The sequence below is a fragment of the Salvelinus sp. IW2-2015 genome, linkage group LG15 (assembly GCF_002910315.2).
Source record: "Salvelinus sp. IW2-2015 linkage group LG15, ASM291031v2, whole genome shotgun sequence".
Lineage (NCBI taxonomy): Eukaryota > Metazoa > Chordata > Actinopteri > Salmoniformes > Salmonidae > Salvelinus > Salvelinus sp. IW2-2015.
This window is the reverse complement of record NC_036855.1, coordinates 63,010,301-63,029,863: the sequence shown is the minus strand read 5'-3', so window position 1 is coordinate 63,029,863 and position 19,563 is coordinate 63,010,301. Positions and strand designations below refer to the sequence as shown.

At 41.6% G+C, this 19,563-nt stretch overlaps 2 long non-coding RNA genes across 2 annotated transcripts; both read left to right on the top strand.

Moving 5' to 3' along the window:
- Nucleotides 1-1,409: 1,409 nt before the first annotated feature.
- Nucleotides 1,410-2,824, top strand: LOC111973696 (uncharacterized). Its single transcript, XR_011481123.1, has 4 exons — nucleotides 1,410-1,596; nucleotides 2,224-2,381; nucleotides 2,545-2,675; nucleotides 2,763-2,824. It is a non-coding gene; the product is annotated as an uncharacterized lncRNA (long non-coding RNA).
- Nucleotides 2,825-2,993: 169 nt separating this feature from the next.
- On the top strand, nucleotides 2,994-3,982 carry LOC139028903 (uncharacterized). The gene is made up of 3 exons (XR_011481122.1): nucleotides 2,994-3,078; nucleotides 3,231-3,406; nucleotides 3,539-3,982. It is a non-coding gene; the product is annotated as an uncharacterized lncRNA (long non-coding RNA).
- Nucleotides 3,983-19,563: the final 15,581 nt, after the last annotated feature.

Genomic DNA, 19,563 nt, shown 5'->3' with positions numbered 1-19,563 from the left:
TGCTACAGAAACTACAATTGCACCTACTATGACAACCACAACTGCAGCACCTGCAATGACAACTGTAGRTTCTACMACAACTGCAGCACCTACTACGACAACTGCAGCACCTACTACGACAACTGCAGCTCCTACTACGACAACTGCAGCTCCTACTACGACAACTGCAGCTCCTACTACGACAACTGCAGCTCCTATGACAACAGAAGCTCCTACGACAACAGAAGCTCCTACMACAACAGAAGCTCCTACGACAACAGAAGCTCCTACGACAGCTTTAGCTTCTACGATGTCAATAGCAGKTCCAGCAATGACAACTGCAGATCCTACAACAACATTTGTTGCTCTTACGACCAATACAGCAGGAGCACCTACAGCAACAACTGTAGCTCCTACAACAATACTAGGCTGTAGCTCCTACAACCACTAACTCTGCAGCAACTACTACAACTGAAGCGCCGACAACAACCACACCTACTACGACAGCTACAACTGAAGCTCCTACGATCACTTCAACAGCAACACCTGCAACAACAACTGTAGCTCCTACGACAACTGCATCTCGTACGACAACTGCAGCTCTAGACTGCGTCGTATGACAACAACTGTATCTCTTCTGACCATTACAACTGCAGTACCTGCTACTGCTCCTACTACAACTGTAGCTCCTACTACAACCACATCAGCAGCGCCTACGACAACCACTGCAGCTCTTACTACAACATTTGTAGATACTACAAAAAACGACAACTGGAGCACTTGCAACAGAAAACGACAACTGGAGCACTTGCAACAGAAACGAAAACAACTGCAGCTCCTACTACGACAACTGCAGCACCTACTACGACAACTGCAGCACCTACTACGACAACTGCAGCACCTACTACGACAACTGCAGCACCTACTACAGCAACTGCAGCATACTACGACAACTGCAGCACCTACTACGACAACTGCAGCACCTACTACGACAACTGCAGCACCTACTACGACAACTGCAGCACCTACTACGACAACTGCAGCACCTACGAAACTGCAGCACCTACGAAAACTGCAGCACCCTACGAAAACTGCAGCTCTACGACAACTGCAGCTCTACGACAACTGCAACTCTACGACAACTGCAACTCCTACGACAACTCCAGCCTACGACAACTGCAGCCCTACGACAACTCCAGCTCCTACGACAACTCCAGCTCCTACGACAAACTCCAGCTCCTACGACAACTGAAGATCCTACAACAACCACAACTGCAGCTTTTCCGAGAACTACCACTGCTCCTACTATCAATAGCACCATAGAAGCTCCTACTTCCACAACCATAACTGAAGCTTCTATAACCACCACAACTCTATCTTCTACTATGACAACCACAATTCAGCTGCCATAATGACAACTACAAGTCAGCTCCAACAATGGCAACTCCAGCCTTACAACCACCACCACCACTGTAGCTTCTAGCATGGCAATCAACCTGCAGGTCCTACAACAACGACCACAACTGTTGCTCCAACAATGACTACAACTGCAGCACCTACAAGTACAAACACAATTGTACTTCCAACTTCTATGGCTTCAGTGACATCAACAACCAGGTAAGCAAGATATTTTTTGTATAATTATTTTATGCAATTGAATAAACACTTTGTCAATCAAGAAACTTTGAAGCGAAGAACCATGTGTATCTGTTCGTGGGTCGTTAACTACTGATATTTTTTTTAAAGCATTCAAAATGTCAGCCATTCTTTAGAAAAGCTCTTTGAGTACCTCAGTTTGTGTATAGGCGCTATTTCAATCCAATTAGTGTGCTTGCTGAGGTAAAACCACCAGATTGTTTACATACTTCTTCTAATTATTTGATTCATTTGGCCCGCTCTATCACTTAAACACTTTAAGTTAAACACGGAATCAACTAGATATATCTTTTATAGCATTTATACTTTTTGTACTACAAACATTTTCAAAACGTTATAAACTATACACATTTAAACAAGGAGAAATTAGCATGTAATAACCTACCAACAATAGTGGTAACTCTTGAACCGTTCAAGCTAGAGACACCAAACCAAACACCAAAGTTTTCCCATCTACCTACCRTTACTACTGCAGTCACTACCACTAATATATCTTATTTCACAGCCATACAAATTATAAGACAAGCTAGCAAGCACACACATTTTCTTTAGGAAATKACATGTTCATTTATGACTATTTTCTCTTAGATTTGGCACAGTGATAGTTTTTGTTAGACTGGTGTTCCAGCTCAAGACACCAGTCCCCAAAGAGGATGATGTCCTTGGTGTCATCAACAAGCAACTGTCTCGTCAATTCAACATTCAGAGAAGCACTCAAACCACCTTCCAGAATGCAACTTATATCAGTGAGTTCATTTATTTCCACTCTATACATCTTTTCATAGGTAAACATTCAACTGCTCCCGCAATCTAAATACATCTTGAATGTTTTTTAATGTTGAAACTCCTATATTGTAGCAGTTCATTTGGTCTGTTGTCTATAGTAACACTTTTTTTGTGTGCTCACAGAACTTACACATACTTCATTTGCCGTCGATCTTGGTTTCAAAATAACCAATGTAACCATGGAGTCTCCAAGAGATAGACTCACATTCACCAGTGAGACCTACAACAAGATACAGGATTCAATTAACAGCCTAGTAAGATACTTCTATACATAAGATACATCCATGGTCATGTTCAGGTCATGATAGTAATTGACAACTTGTTGTTTTGTCCCCTTTTAGCTCCATGATATTCTTAGTAAACCAGACGGCACACAATTTGTCTTTCCCAATGCCAACTTCACGTAAGTACAATCTCATGTCTGTGAACCAACCCATCTTTCTTAACTGCACTCTTTAGAATGKCTGCAGACTTCATACAGCTGCTGTTTGTRCAGCTAAACAGGATGGAGGGAAGATGKTCAACTCTCACACAAAACCCATTTTTACGTCCACAGTGCTGATGGCACTCAAATCAGGGCAGACATKATGTATGTATACAAAGAGGAAGACATCAAGCTCCCTAGTGCTTTTCTACAGGAAGTCTTAAAAGTCTCAGGTATGCTGCTTTTGTTGCCATTTCAGTTTTTTTATTACGGCAAGTTATAAAACACCATGTACAGTATGTGTAATACTCAATCTCGAAAACACTTTCATATCTATGTTATAGTTTATAATCCCCCCTAAAATGTATTTAAATGTGTATTCTAGGTCTCCTAAAAACCACGGTTGCCCCAACAACTACCAGCACCACACCACTTACTACCCTTTTGCTGACCACTCCTTTCAATACCACAAGTGATGGAGGTTTTCCTGGCTGGGCTCTGGCCATTATCATCCCTTGTGGCATCGCTATCATTCTGATACCCCTGTGGATCCTGCTATGTGTACGTATRGGCTTGTGTTCACTTGTGTACTGTGAAAATACTCTACAAAGTATATGATCAAATAAGCTGTTCGATGTCTGCAATGATATTGAWTTAGCATGTGAATCATACTTCACCATCTTTGTTTTGCAGTGCATGCTATGTGGCTGTTGTGCAGCTGTAAGGAGACGCTGGCACAGACGTAGATCTTACAATGTACAGTACACCACCAGAAACCGTTTCTTCTGAGGTGACAACGCTAACATCTGTGGGCAACTGTCATCACAAGGACAACCAATCATCTATATCTGCTAATCACGGCACTTTAATGYRTGGAAAATTCCTTGTTACTACACACAATTGCATCTGAAAAGATCAAGTGGGGAGTTGCATATATTTGTATCATAAAAAGAAAATTGATAATGGGCTTAATAGGCCACATGTTTTTTGCGAAATGTACTACCTTTTATATTATACATATATGATTGTTAATCAAAGTTACAGCTGAGCTGAACAAGGAATGTTTATATATTTATTAGCTATGTCATTTGTGGTTTCAAGCTGTGCTGTCCACTTACTAAAACATGTATCACTTATTTATTTAATGTGTAACAAACTAGATWACTATAATTATTTTTGAGTTTTSTTATTATCTCTCTTGATTAACTATGAACTAATTTATTTTAAACTGCAATACAGTACTTGTTTCTTCAACTTACAGTTTGACAAATGTAATAAAAACTCTTCACAAACCAGTATTTCGTAACATTTTATGAATAGGTTTTTCCAATGCTTGCAAAGTAGGCACCTATTGTAGATGGGTAAAAAAAGCAGACTGAATATCCCTTTGAGCATGCTTAATTAAGTTATTAACTACACTTTGGATGGTGTATCAATTCGACCAGTCACTACAAAGATACTGGCGTCCTTCCTAACTCAGTTGCCGGAATGGAAGGAATCCGCTCAGGAATTTCACTATGGGGCCAGTGATGACTTTAAAACAGTTAGAGTTTAATGGCTGTGATAGAGAACAACTTAGGATGGACCAACAACATTGTAGTTACTCCAAAATACTAACCGAACTGACAGAGTGAAAAGAAGGAAGCCTGTATAGAATCCAAATATTCCAAAAACATACATCCTGTTTGCAACAAGGCACTAAAGTTATACTGCAAAATGGTGGCAAATCAATTCACTTCTTGTCCTGAATACAAGGTGTTATGTTTGGGGCGAATCAAATACAACACATTACTGAGTACCTCTCTCCATATTTTCAAGCATAGTGGTGGCTGCATCATCTTCTCGGTATGCTTGTAACAGTTAAGAATTGAAGAGTTTTTCAGGATAAAGCACAGGGTTAAGCACAGGCAAAATCCTAGAGGAAAACCTGATTCAGTCTGTCCACCAGACACAATAACCTAAATTACAAGGCCAAATCTACACTGTCTTTTGGTGTCTTTCCTATATATAACTTTTTTAAAGATTTTATTTAATTTGTTATTAATGTAATATCTTATGCTATTCTTGTCTTACTGTTCTGTACTTTGTCATGTATTTGTATGTTTTATGTAGACCCCAGGAAGAGTTGCTTCTGCTTGTGCAGTAGCTAATGGGGATCCGTATAAACTAAATCAAGAAGACAGGAATGTTCCTCAGTTGCCGAGTTACAGTTTTGACTTAAATCCGTTTGACAATCTATTGCAAGACATGAAAATGATCAACAACCAATTTGACAGAGCTTGAAGAATTTTCAAAATAATCATGGGCAAATGTTGCACAATCCAGATGTGGAAAGCTGCTAGACATACCTAAGACTCACAGCTTTAATCACTTCTGCCAAAGGTGATTCTAATGTATTCACTCCGGCGGTTGAATACTATGTAATCAAGATATATTTGTGTTTTATTTTTCACACATTTCTTACAAGTGTTAATTTCCCTTCACGTTGACACATATAAGTTTTAGTGTAATTGATTTGACAATAGATATAAGCAATTAATTTAATCCCAACACGTAACACAAAAATGTGGGAAAAGTCAAGGGGTGTTAATAAAACTTTCTGAAGGCACTGATATTTTCACACTATGAGGTTGGAATGCAAAAAAACAGATATCTCTAGCTTAAACTGACACAATGTTGATGGGGATTTTTGTTATATGACCGCACCGGTGCGTCAATCGACTCTAGGGTGTTAACTATTTAGCGGTGTTATGAATGGGGGTAGAAGCTGTTCAGGGTCTGGTCTGTTCCTTACTTGGTTCGACGGTTAATGCTACCCGTGCGGTAGCAGATAGAACAGTCTTTGACAATTTTTATTGCTTTCGCCTGTTACATAAGTCCTGGATGGCAGGGAGCTCTGCCCCAGTGATGTGCGCACTATCCTCTGTAGTCTCTTGCAGTCGGAGGCCAAGCAGTTGTCATACAAGTGAACACTCCGCGCTGTCTCCGTGCTGCTGTGCTGTTTGTTGCTACTTGGCTAACTGCCAAAGATTTTGTTTGTTACTTTTAATAACCCTTCAATCAAAACTCTGCATTTAACACATTTACCAATGTCTTAGTATTTTCCTCGCTTTACTTTTTTCATTCAACTTTTTCACCCCGGACACTGTCTAGACATGTTCTACAGGACCTCCACCAGCCCCAAAAAGCTAAGTAGTAACATTAACGCTATGCCATCTAATTGCAATTGCTGTACTCATAATATACAGGATAACTATCGTCTTATGGTGAGGATAGCCGAGTTGCAAGCCCAACTTCAGACGCAATCATTAGGCATGGGCAATTTAAGTGTAGGAAAGGATGAAACAGCATCTGTGCCACCAGTATGTACAGATAGTAGCATAAATCATCCCCGCACAGTACCCGAAGCCGGACAATTTTTTCAATGGTTCTGGAAAGAAAATGCTATATGCTAAACCGGTGTCGCTCATTCAGCCGACGAAAATTTCAACCGGTTCTCCCGGAGTCTGAGACCAAGGCTTCTCTGGTCTCTCTTCCACCTGTTACGGGGTTTGAGCTTTGCCGAACCCTCCCACCATTAGCGCTGACAAATTGTAAACTATAGTCATTGGTGATTCCAATCATTCAGTGATCATACAGTGTTTACCAAGGGGCAGGGCTACCGACGTCAAGGCTAATCTAAAGAGGGCGCTAGCTAAGACTAAAACCGGCGAGCATAGAGGTTATAGGGATATTGTTATCCACATTGGCCCCAACGATGTTAGGATTAAACAGAGGTCACCAAGAAAGATATGTCGGCATCAAGTAGTTGTCTCTATGCTCTCCGTTAGAGGGAGTGATGAACTCTACAGAAGAATCTCACAGCTCAATCGCTGGTTGAATTTTTTTTCTGCCCCTCCTGAACAATAGAATTTGTGGATAATTGTCCCTCTTTCTGGGACTCACCCACAAACAGGACCAAACCTGGTCTGCTGAGAAGTGTCGGACTCCATCCTAGCTGGAGTGGTGCTCTCATCTTATCAATAAACATAGACCGGGCTCAAACACCTCTAGCTCCACAATGAGATAGGGTGTAGGCGGCAGGCTGTAAACCTGCCTGCCAGCTTAGTGGAGTCAGCTATCCCCATTGAGACCGTGTCTGTGCCTTGATCTAGTTTGGGCAAAACTAAACATGGCTGTGTTTGCTTTAGCAATCTGAATGGAATAAGACCTCCTCCATTCCTGTCATTATTGAAAGAGATTGTGATATCTCACATCTCAAAATAGGGCTACTCAATAGATCACTTCCAAGGCAGTCATAGTCAATGACCTAAACACTGATCATAACCTTGATGTGATTGGCTTGACTGAAACATGGCTCAAGCCTAATGAATTTACTGTGAAATGAGGCCTCTCCTCCTGGTTACACTACTGACCATATCCCCCGCACATCCCGCAAAGGCAGAGGTGTTGCTAACATTTACCACAGCAAATCGTAGTTAACCCCCCCCCCCCAAAATAAAATTACTGCGTTTCTGTGTTTTGAGCTTCTAGTCATGAAATCTATGCAGCCTGCTCAATCACTTTTTATAGCTACTGCAAATCCTCCTCTTTGAAAGTGTCCATCTCTCCAATGCTCAGTTGTCCTGAGTCTGCACAGAACTGCCAGAAACTAGGATCAATGGAGACACTCAAGTTTTTTAAATCCTATATCTCTTGACAGATTCATGAAAATAGCCATGGCCTCTTAACCTTCCAGCTGCATACTGGACCTTATTCCAACTCAACTACTGAAAGAGTGTCATGGAATTATTGTAATCAAAGGGAGAGACTTCTAAATTCCTTCTAAACAAGTAAACTTTATTATTTAATTACTGCAGTAATGGAGCTTGTCAACGAGCCCCCCTCCCCTCTCGTTCTGACAATAGCTACTTTCTATGCTTGGCCCTCCTATGTTGAACATAATAAATGGCTCCCTATCCTCCGGATGTGTACCGAACTCACTAAAAGGGGCAGTAATAAAGCCTCTCCTGAAAAAGCCAGACCGGGGGAGTTGTGCGGGGGAGGCGCTCCCTTCTTTGAATGTGTGGGGTTACAAGTGCCTTTCCCAGCTGCTCCAGGAACACCCTCCTCTAGTTCCGCATATCAGGCATCCAGGTAGGGTTGATCTTGTTCCATTTCACAAAGGCATTGTATAAGGACACATCAATTATGTTATGGAAGATGACCATGGGCCAGCGGGCAGTCATCCTCCTGCAGCTGTAAGTTCCAATCACCTTGTCCAGGTTGTCCACGCCTCCTTTGTTGTGGTTGTAGTCCAGGATGATGGCTGGCTTCCTGTCCTCACGATCACTGATCTTAGCCGTTTCGTGCAGTGTGCTCAGGAGGACCACATTACTGTTCCTCTTTGGGAGGTAAGGAACTAGAATTGCAGTGGGGGTGAAGGCAAACTTTGATGAGAAGGTCTCTCTCCCCCTTGTTGCGAGGAGTGCAGGGGGGAGCTCAGGCTTGGTCTTTCTAACTGTGCCAACCATGGTGATCTTCCTCTTCAAGAGCTGCTGGGTGAGGTCAATCAGTAGCACACATAATCTCAATTTTCATTGTGTGTGTGTGTGTGTGTGTGTGTGTGTGTGGTGTTGTGTGGTGTGGTGTGTGTGTGTGTGTGTGTGTGTGTGTGTGTGTGTGTGTGTGTGTGTGTGTGTGTGTGTGTGTGTGTGTGTGTGTGTGTGTGTGTGTGTGTGTGTGTGTGTGTGTGTGTGGGTGTGTGTGTGTGGTGTGTGTGTGTTGCGTGCGTGCGTGTCTTTGTGGTTTTTGTGGTGTGTAAATGATTTATAAAATGCCCGTAGACAATCTTTGTACTGGTGGTATACCACTTTCATGAAAATATGAACAAAGGCGATGTTTCACTTTTTCAAATGTTGGGGTCACTACTGCAAAAGTCATCAAATTTCATGTTGATCAAATTAATTTAGGGGGTTTTCTCTGCTGTTAAACATAGTGGCTGGTCATGTTTTACCCTTAGGACAGCAAAATAAGCAATCAAACAAATAAGCTAGCCAAATGAGTGTGATTTCTTATTTTTATATTTTATGGGAAATGTAAGCTGCCTCCTTGATATGTACAGCTAGAGTTTCTAGAGCTGATGGGCCACATGTGAGGAGTTCGTGTCACTCATGCTGTGCAGGGTTGTGGTTGGTATTACCAGGCTGTTTGGAGCCTGATGATCGTAGGTGCGTGCTGGTGAGTAGTTTCTAGAAGTTGGCATATATAAACACAGCAATAAAAGACGTACTCTCATTGTTAACTGCGTTTATTTTCAGACAACTTAACATGTCTAAATATTTGTATGAACATAACAAGATTCACAACTGAGACATAAACTGAAAAAAGTTCCACAGACATGTGACTAACAGAAATTGAATAATATGTCCCTGAACAAAGTGGAGGTCAAAATCAAAAGTAACAGTCAGTTCTTGTGTGGCACCAGCTGCATAAAGTACTGCAGTGCATCTCCTCCTCATGGATTGCACCAGTTTGCAGTTCTTCTGCAGTGCTGTGAGATGTTACCCCAGTCTTCCACCATGGCACCTGCAAGTTCCCGGACATTTCTGGCGGGAATGGCCTAGCCCTCACCCTCCGATCCAACAGGTCCCAGACGTGCTCAATGGGATTGAGATCGGGCTTCTTCGCTGGCCATGGCAGAACACTGACATTCTTGTCTTGCAGGAAATCACGCACATAACGAGCAGTATGGCTGGTGGCATTGTCATGTGGAGGGTCATGTCAGGATGAGCCTGCAGGAAGGGTACCACATGAGGGAGGAGGAGGTCTTCCCTGTAACGCACAGCGTTGAGATTGCCTGCAATGAAAACAAGCTCAGTCCGATGCTGTGACACACCGCCCAGAGCATGACGAACCGCCACAAATCAGATCCCGCTCAGAGTACAGGCCTCGTTGTAACCCTGAAAAATGTCTTTCAAGTTTTCAAATTGAGCCCCGTTTCAAATGATCATCTTTTGAGAATAACTGTTCAAGAAGCGAGATGCGAATCACTTCACACTGTTCTGTTCTATTTTATTCCTTATATTATATTATCATTATATTTTTACTATAAATCAATGTCTTGACTATTATAAGGGCTCCAGAAATAAGTGTGTCTTGTCTGCTAAATTAACAAACAAGGCTATGAGTTTGCACAGCCATAGGCATCTACAAGCAGCGCGCACACTACTGAGGTGTTAGGTACGCCTCTTGAGAGGGAACGCAACACCCTGCTACAAATCTCACCCTAGGAGTGAAAGAGGTATGGGATTGTAGGTGCGATTAAGGATGACAAAGGCAGAGAATTTACCGTTTACTGGGAATTGATTTATTCCTTCACACGGCAAATTTTGGGAAAAGGGGCTGGACGGAACCAAAGCAAAGAAAGTAAATGTCAAAGCCCCCTCTCCTACTTACCTGCCTACCCACTACTTACTAACTTAGCACCACCTGGTGCGCTAACCAAAATACAGGGGTGTGGTCCACCCAGGTCTTACCTAGTGTGCATAGACAGTATACTACGGGTTATGTTTGGCCGCAGTCCTCTTGCCTAAGCACTCTCTTGGTGCCTTCCCCTTCCCCCTAGGAACAAATTAAACAGAATAAATCAACCACTGCGTCCTATTGGCACACACTACCTCAGATAGCGGCTACAAATTACTTCACCAAAACCTGTCTCTGAGAAACAACAACATAGCTCTCTCTCTCTCTCTGCATGCTGGGAATTATATGAGTGAGTGCGAGTGTTGTGTAGAGTTCGATATCTTTGGTTTTTCTTTTACATTTCCTTTTTGGTGCTATTTTTTTTTCTTCCTATGCATGATTAAGGTTATCATTATTTTTATTTAGTTGTTGTGGTAGAATTAAGTATATTGTTTTTTGGTGTCGAAATTACTCTGGTTTGTGGCGGGATGGCGACCCACATGGGACGCCGTCCCTGTCACTTTCGGCACGGCTTTAGGTGTGTTACTGAAGCTACTGTCCTATGTGGAGGAGTTTCTGGTTGCATAGGAGAAAAGGTAGGATATGAGAATGTTGAGGATTAAAAAAGCGGTGGTGGTTTTTCTTAAAGAAGAGCGCTTTGTTGATCGTATGGTTGAGCATGGGTACTTCTTAAGGAATGTTTATTCAAGTTACGCCGCTTTTTTCTCCGTCAACAAGGGTAACGTTTTCGAATGTACTGCCGTTTATTCCCAATGGGCTATTGGAGCGCGAGTTATTGCGGTTTGGGAAGTTCGCAAGTTCAATTAAGATTGTCCCGTTGGTTGCAAACACCCGGCTTTGAAACAGGTTATGTCGTTTCGGTGACAGGTGTTTATGTTTTTGGACTCACCAGAGCAGACTTTGGAGTTTAAAGTCTCGTTTAAGTCAAGTTTCGTTTAAAGTCGTATGACAACGACTGTATATGGCTTATGCTAGTACGGGTAGTCAACAGTGTTTTGAGTGTGGTGATGTTGGCCATAAGCGACATGTTGCCCGAAAAGGGAGAAGGCAGAGGGGGGGTGCAGGTGGTCCTCGTAATGCCTGGGCCCACTGATGTAGGGAGAGGTGGGCCGACAGCGGTAGAGCAGCCACAAGCACCTGTTGCTGAGGAACAAGTTGTCCATGTTGAGGGCACGGAGTTGTACAAGAGGGAAATGTTAAGCAGCAGAAAAATATTGTTGTAGAAGGTAAGGATGGATCTGAAGAGGCATTTCTGGTGAGGGAGTTGCCCAGTACGAGTGCTGGGGTACAGGAGGGGGTTCATGTGGAGCTAATATCTCAGGTAGTGGAGGAGATGCCCACTATGAGTAATGGGGTACAGGAGGGATCCCAGGTGGGGCTAGTCTCCCAGGTAGTGGAGGAGATGCCTGGTACGAGTGACAGGGTGCAAGTGGGGAATGTTGAGAGGGATGTGGTAGAAGGGAGTCAGGGGTCTGTGGCCTCCTTGAGGAGGATCAGGAGAAGGATACGGTAGCAGCTGGTGATGACTCAATTCACAATCTAGGGAGGTAATGTGTTACTGTGTCACAGCAGCAAAAGGTAGTGGGACACGTGGTCAGGTTAAGAGAGAATTAAAATAATGATGATGATCATGCTCATAGGGTTGGTCAAGGTGGATGTTATGGGTTGTTTATTTTTTTACAAATGTTTATGCTCCTAATGAGGGTACAAAGCGTATTGCTGTTTTGATCAAAAAGGAAACCTTAAGACAGGTGACCAAGAGTGGTGTATGGTTTTAGGGGGGGACTGAAATTGTACAGTAGATTTTACTGTTGACCGCACTACTGAGAACCTCATCTGCGGTCAGCCACTTGCCTGTCTGGTCTGTTAACTGAGTTTGAGCTCAGTGTGGAGAGTAAGAAATGCAAAAGTTAGGCAGTACACATGGCTAAAAGTTAATGAAGGTCGTGTCAGTGCAGCAAGGTTAGCACGGTTATATGTATCTAAGCACTACTGTAGTAGGGTTGGAAGGTGTGATATTACTCCTGTGGGTTTCTCTATCTACCATATTGTTACTGTTGATATTCACTTGTCGAAGGTCATCACCTTACTGGTATTTTAATGTTACGTTGTTACATGATGATGTTATGTTTTGGGAGGGTGTAGTGGAGAAGGTGTGTGCCAGATTGTCAAGGTGGAAATGGGTGCTACCCCAGCTGTCTTATAAGGGAAGGGTACTGGTAGCTAATAATCTTGCTGCTCCTCTACCCTTGGCACAGACTAATGATTTACAAGAGCTTCAGAGGACCTTTGTCAATTTCTTCAGGTCTGAACAACAGTGGTTAAAGCTGCAGCCCTGTACCTGCCACTGCAACGAGGGTGGACATTTTCTTCAGGATCATGGTTTTCGGCTTCAAGCAGCCCAGAGACTGTTGTACAGTGACGGTTTCGCTGGGTCGACACAGCCTACACATTGATGAGGAGAGCGGACTGTTTGGGCTTAGACAAGCACCTTTTCCTCTTAAAGCTGGAGGGGGGTGATTTGCCTGGCCTGACTCCATTTTATGAGTCTGTTATGCAGGCTTGGAGAGTTCTTGTCAAGTCCCGTAAGGCCGGCACGCCACCAGGGATGTGGCTTTTTGAAGAGCCTCTTTTTCACAAACTGCCTATTGAAAAGAGAGCAACTGACCTCCAATGGAGGATAATACATGGATCCATAGCCAATATGCATCTGGTACACCTGGATCAACAATTTGGGAAGGGTGTCCATTCTGTGCTGAGTCTGAAACTCTGGCAATCTGTTTTTCAGTGTCCCAGGTTGGTCGGGATGATTGACCTGATCACTTCTTGGTTCTCAGCTTTGGGAGAGGTTCTCTCTTCCCAACAGTTTATATTTGGGCTAAAGTACATGTTATTCGGGGACAGCCTATTAAAAACTGGTTAACAATATTGATCTGTTTATGAGTATATGGGGTATTCAGAGGCTGTTGTGTTTAGTTAGTGTGGAGGAGGCTTTGGTGTTGTGTTTTTAATTGATGTGTAACTATGGTTTTGTATGAGTTTTTATTGTCTTGTGGGTTCCCAGACCCAATAAAGATTAATATCTAAAAACATGAAGAAACATGTGTCAATATTGCAAAGCAACATTGTAATAAAATTATAAACAATAATATAAAATGGTAGTATAATAATACAAATTAAATACAAAAATAATAACAATAAATGGTAACAGTCAATAGTAGAATGTAATGTAATAAATATTAAAAATATAAATATGGAAAATGAAAGTATAAACTAACTTATAACAAAATACGGTCATCTTCACCATTAACATCAGTACTACAACTACTATCATCATTACCATTACTACTACCAACACATCATTAATTCTGCTCATTACCACCCATACCACTACTATTTGGAAAGATAAACAACAATAATAAGTCTTCTCTCTCTCTCTCTCTTTTCTCTCTCTCCTCTCTCCTCTCAGCAACAACCAACATAGACGAGAGGGCGGGGTCAGTCCAATTAGCAATAGGGCCGACAACAGCTGCTTGGAGGAATTTCAGGAAGCCATCATCCTGAACACAGAAACTGTGGAACGTAACATGAGGTTACTACCTTTTTGTTCCAAGATATAACCAGTTAATATTACAGTTTCAATAAATTAATCTTCAATGGTACTTGTTTTTTATTAAATGAATATATAGTACCAGTCAAAAGTTTGGACACACCTACTCATTTTTTACTATTTTCTACATTGTAGAATAATAGTGAAGACATCCAAACTATGAAATAACACATATGGAATCATGTATTAACCAAAAAAAAAAAGAGTTAAACAAATCAAATATATTTTAGATTCTTCAAAGTAGTGACACTGACCTATTGGGTCAATTATCAACAGGACACTTAATACTAGTGGTTGTAGACTACTACAGCAGATATTATAAATATGATATCATGCAATCTACTCCCGCAGAAAAGGTGATTGATAGTCTGGAGCCCATTTTCAGTCGTCATGGTCTACCATTAACAATCCGATCTGATTGTGGCCCACAGTAAATATCATCCCAGTTCCAGAACTTCTGCCAGGAAAATGGGATACAGCATGTAAAGACGCCGCCAAAATGAGCACATGCAAATGGTGAAGAGGAGCGGCAAAATACCTCCCTCATGAAACGGATTCGCATTGCACAAGCTGAGGGGCTGGACTGGAAGCGGGAGCTACGCACGTACGTGACAGTTTATAGATCCATTGATCACTCTATCACGGGCATGAGCCCAGCTGAGCTCCTTTTCAAAAGGAAAATGAGGGGAAAGCTTCCAGATATAGCTACACCATAGAGTGACCTGGAGACACGGGACTATGATGCCGAGCAGAAARGGAAATCCAAGATCTATGCAGACAACCGTCTCAGAGCCAAACACTGACGTGGACGTCGGAGATCATGTTCACAACCATTTTCAACAAGATACCACACACTGTGATCAATAAATAGGGAAACAGTGGTTGTACAATCACCATCTGGAGCCAGGTATTCAATACAACATTTGTGAAGAGGTATATAATTGAGGATCCGAATTCACAATCAAAGGACAACACACGGCTGAAAGAGACTGTGCAACACAGTCCTAATCTGAGATAGTACATAGAATCCAAACCAGAGACCATCTGTGAGGGATCACCACAAAGACCACAGATACCCAAGCCAGTCAGGCCTCAGACAAATTAAACTGCCACAGAAGTTAACAGATTTTGCCATTAAATAATTATCCTGTAGGGAAAGGGGTAAAGAAAACCAGTATAATCTGAAAAATGACAAATATAAAAGGACTAATGGGAAGACTCTGAATGTTTGAGTTATGTTGTGAAAAAAAGGTGCAGAATGTTTTGTAAAAAAAAAAGAAAAGGAAAGTCCATTAGGAGAACAGAATAATAAGACATTGAACAGATTTCAGTTGTTTATTGGTAACATAAAGGTTGCTATAAAGATAAAGAATATGTGCTGTTGTGTATGTCAGGTTGACATTGAAGTTCATATCCAAGTAAAGGGGGGATGTCGTGTATTGACGTGAGGTCTGAGATAGGATGTCATCACGTCAGTAAAGGAATGTGAAGGGATTACACAGACAGTGATGGAGTAAAGACATGTTGAAGTTTACCTCTGAGTCTGGTTGATTTAATTCAGCATAATATCTTAACTTAACACAAGTTGTAAGTTTAAGACTGAACAAGTGCCACTTTAACTCAGTCTCCTGAAAGGTTTATGTGAAGAAATGGGGAATGGATAAAGATCGCCTCCATCAGTCTGACAAAACAGAATATTTCATTATTGTAGTCATATTTTGTCTCTACAGCAAGAGGGCGCCAAATAATCAGGGTCTAGTTAGTTATTGTTCAACATACAGTGAGTTTCAAAAGTATTGGGACAGTGACAAATGTCTTTGTGATTGGCTCTCTACCCCAGCACCTTGGATTTGAAATGATACAATGACTATGAGGTTAAAGTGTCAGCTATAATTTGAGGGTATTTTCATCCATATCGGGTGAACCGTTTACAAAATTACAGCCCTTTTTGTACACAGTCCCCTATTTTATGGGATCAAAAGTATTTAGTACAAATTCACAGTAACACTTCCTTTTAAGGGGTCCTTATTACRRRGTATCTACATGTGTAATTACACTAACAAGCGTTGTAGCGACTCATAGTTACAATGTAATAGCAACATRTACCTGGTAGTAATTGTGGTCTGTAATTACAGAAGTGTATCAACGAATGCTTGTTACCATGCTTGTTACAAATGGGCAGTGTTCCACTAAATTCACCAACTTAGTGTTTTGCTTTTTCCCAGCTGCATCCGATTCAACTGTGACAAAGGTTTGGATAGCTTGTGGATTCACTGGTTGTCACACGATTAAAATAACAATGACCTCGAACGTGTCCCTTTGTAAAAGAACAGGGTCAAGAAGGTACATTTGAAAAATCTAGACATGATAGATTTCCGCAAAAGAAAAAAAAGTGTTGTAGACGAGACAAAAACGTCAAGCCATGATTACCTTTTCCATGCAATTTTTGTATTTTTTGGCGGGGGGCGATACATTAATTCTGCTGGACAATTTAGCATAGGAAGTTATCCATCTAGCTAGCATTTGCCTGCCACCTAGCCAAGTATTGGCTAGCGAGCTAGCTAACTGCTGAGCCTTAGCTAGCTAAGTAGAAAACGTTAGCCGGCGTTTTTGTTAGTTATCTAGCCTAGTTGATAGACCTAACAACAGTGAACAAAAATATAAACTCAACATGTAAAGTGTTGGTCCCATTTTTCATTAGCTGAAATAAAAGATCCCAGAAATGTTCCACAAGCACAAAAAGCTTATTTCTCTCAAATTTTRTGCACAAATTTGTTTACATCCCGGTTATTGAGCATTTCTCCTTTGCCAAAATAATCCATCCACCTGACAGGTGTGGCATATCAAGAAGCTGACTAAACAGCATAATCATTAAACAGTTTCACCTTGTGCTGTGGACAGTAAAAAGCCACTCCAAAATGTGCAGTTTTGTCACACAACACAATGCCACAGATGTCTCAAGTTTTAAGCTTGCAATTGGCATGCTGACTGCCTAGAATGTCCACCAGAGAATTTACCAATGTCATTTTAGAGAATTTGGCAGTACGTTCAACCAGGCTCACAACTACAGACCACACACATGTAACCACGCCATCCCAGGACCTCTACATCCCCGTTTCTTCACATGCGGGATCGTCTGATACCAGCCATCCGGACAGATGATGAATCTGTGGGTTAGCACAACCAAAGAATTTCTGCTCAAACTGTCAGAAACCGTCTCATGGAAGCTCATCTACCCCTCATCGTCCTCACAAGGGTCTTGACCTGACTGCAGTTCGACGTTGTAACCGACTTCAGAGGGCAAATGCTCACCTTCAATGGCCACTGGCACCCGGAGAAGTGTACTCTTCACAGATGAATCCCGGTTTCAACTGTACAGGGCAGATGGCAGACAGCGTCCATGGCGTCGTGTGGGTGATGGTTTGCTGATGTCAACTTTGTGAACAGATTGCCCCATGGTGGCAGTGGGGTTATGCTATGGGCAGGCAAAAGATAAACGGAAAACAAACACAATTGCATTTTATCGATGGAAATTTGAATGCACAGAGATACCGTGACGAGATCCTGAGGCCCATTATCTTGCCATTCATCCGCCGCCATCACCTCAAGTTTCAGCATGATAGTACACGGCCCAATGTCGCAAGGATCTGTACACAATTGCTAGAAGTGGAACATTTCCCAGTTCTTTCACGGCCTGCATACTCACCAGACATGTCAGTCATTGAGCATGTTTGGGATGCTCTGGATCGACATGTATGACATCGTGCTCCAGTTCCTGCCAATATCCAGCAACTTCACACTGCCATTGAAGAGGAGTGGGACAACATTCCAAAATCAACAGCCTATGCGAAGGAGTTGTGTCACGCTGCATGAGGCACATGGTTGTCACACCAGATACTGACTGGTTTTCTGATCCACAACCCTACCTTTTTTTAAGGTATCRGTGACCATCAGATGCATATCTGTATCTTCCAGTCATATGAAATCCATAGATTAGAGCCTAATGAATTTATTTCAATTGACTGATGTCCTTACATGAACTATAACTCGTAAAATCTTTGAAATAGTTGCATGTTGAGTTTATCTTTTTTTCTGTGTAGTTACCATAGCACATTCTACATAAAACATTTTCCATACAATCTGTTGAGTTTTGTTTGGATTAGGTAGCATTCTAGCTAGCTGACAAGATATTTAAATTACCTAACCTAATGCTGGCATATAGCTATGTTATGGTTCCTAATCCCTAGCTAATTAGCTAGCTAGCTGGGCTCACGTTTGTGTGAAGCTATCCACAATTACGATTAGCCACAACAGTATAATTAAGGTTCACCTTCATAATTATAGTCCCCCATTGAAAGTGATGGAATACCAGCATGTTAACGTTAGCTAGCTATGTGTTTTAACAGACACTATGAGTACCATTAGTTTATTTTCAATTTTTACGAACAGAGTGGACTCCCTCTGCAAACKTTTTTAAAAAATGGCAATGTTTAGAAAGAGTGCAAGGTCGAATAAAGTTATTGCACACGTGCACTTCACAGACTAGGCGTTCCCTAATGTAAATATGCGAATACATGCTAGAATGTGCCAATAGGATCTTGCAAGCTCATGCTTGGCTCTGCCCACCTCTTTGCTTGTTTTGTCCACTCGAATCACTAGCTTCACATTGCAATCAACTGGGTGTGGTCTATCTTGGGTTAGTTATACAAATCTTTGGTGTTAACATGCACTTTTATAGCTAGCTGGATAACACAATAACTATCCAGGTAGCTAGCTAGACCTAGCTAGCTGTAGGCCTAAACTATAGAAACCATGAAGATGATAACTAGTATAGGGTAACGTAGTCTTTAACGCTACATTTTCAAATGTTTTCAAACCTCCCCCTAATGTTGAGAGCGTAGCATTTTTGGGGGGTATGATATTAGTTAAATAGCCAATCATGAATTGGCAAATCTATTGTTTTAGTTTTAAATGAATTAAATATAKCCATTGATTCTTAACACTTCTATATTAATATGAGTGCTATCATGATTACGGATAATCCTGAATGAATCGTGAATAATGATAAGTGAGAAAGTTACAGATGCTTAAATATCATACCCCCAAGACATGCTAACCATTACAATAACGGGGGGGGTTAGAAACATTTTCTATTCTTATTTAGAATAAAAGTGACTCCAAAATGACACAATACAGTATTTACCATTAATTTCTATTGGGCACAAAATAATCTAAAACAAAACCAAAACAAAACAAGCAAATGCTTCCAACAAATTGTTGAGTAACAAGCTTGATGTAGACATTGCGTGTGCACGCTCGTTGTTGGAATGAATGGAACAAGGCGCAGCATACTTAGAGTTCACCATATTTAATAAATATGAAACTCACCAAAAACAATACAGAAGAAACGAAACGTGAAGTTCTGGGCTGCTCACAGGCAGCTACACACAAACAAGATCCCACAAATAACAGGTGGGAAAAAGGCTGCCAAAATATGATCCCCAATCAGAGACACGATAGACAGCTTCCTCTGATTGGGAAACCATACCAGGCCAACAAAGAAATAGAAAACATAGTTTGCCCACCCTAGTCACACCCTGACCTAACCAAATAGAGAATTAAAAGGATCTCTAAGGTCAGGGCG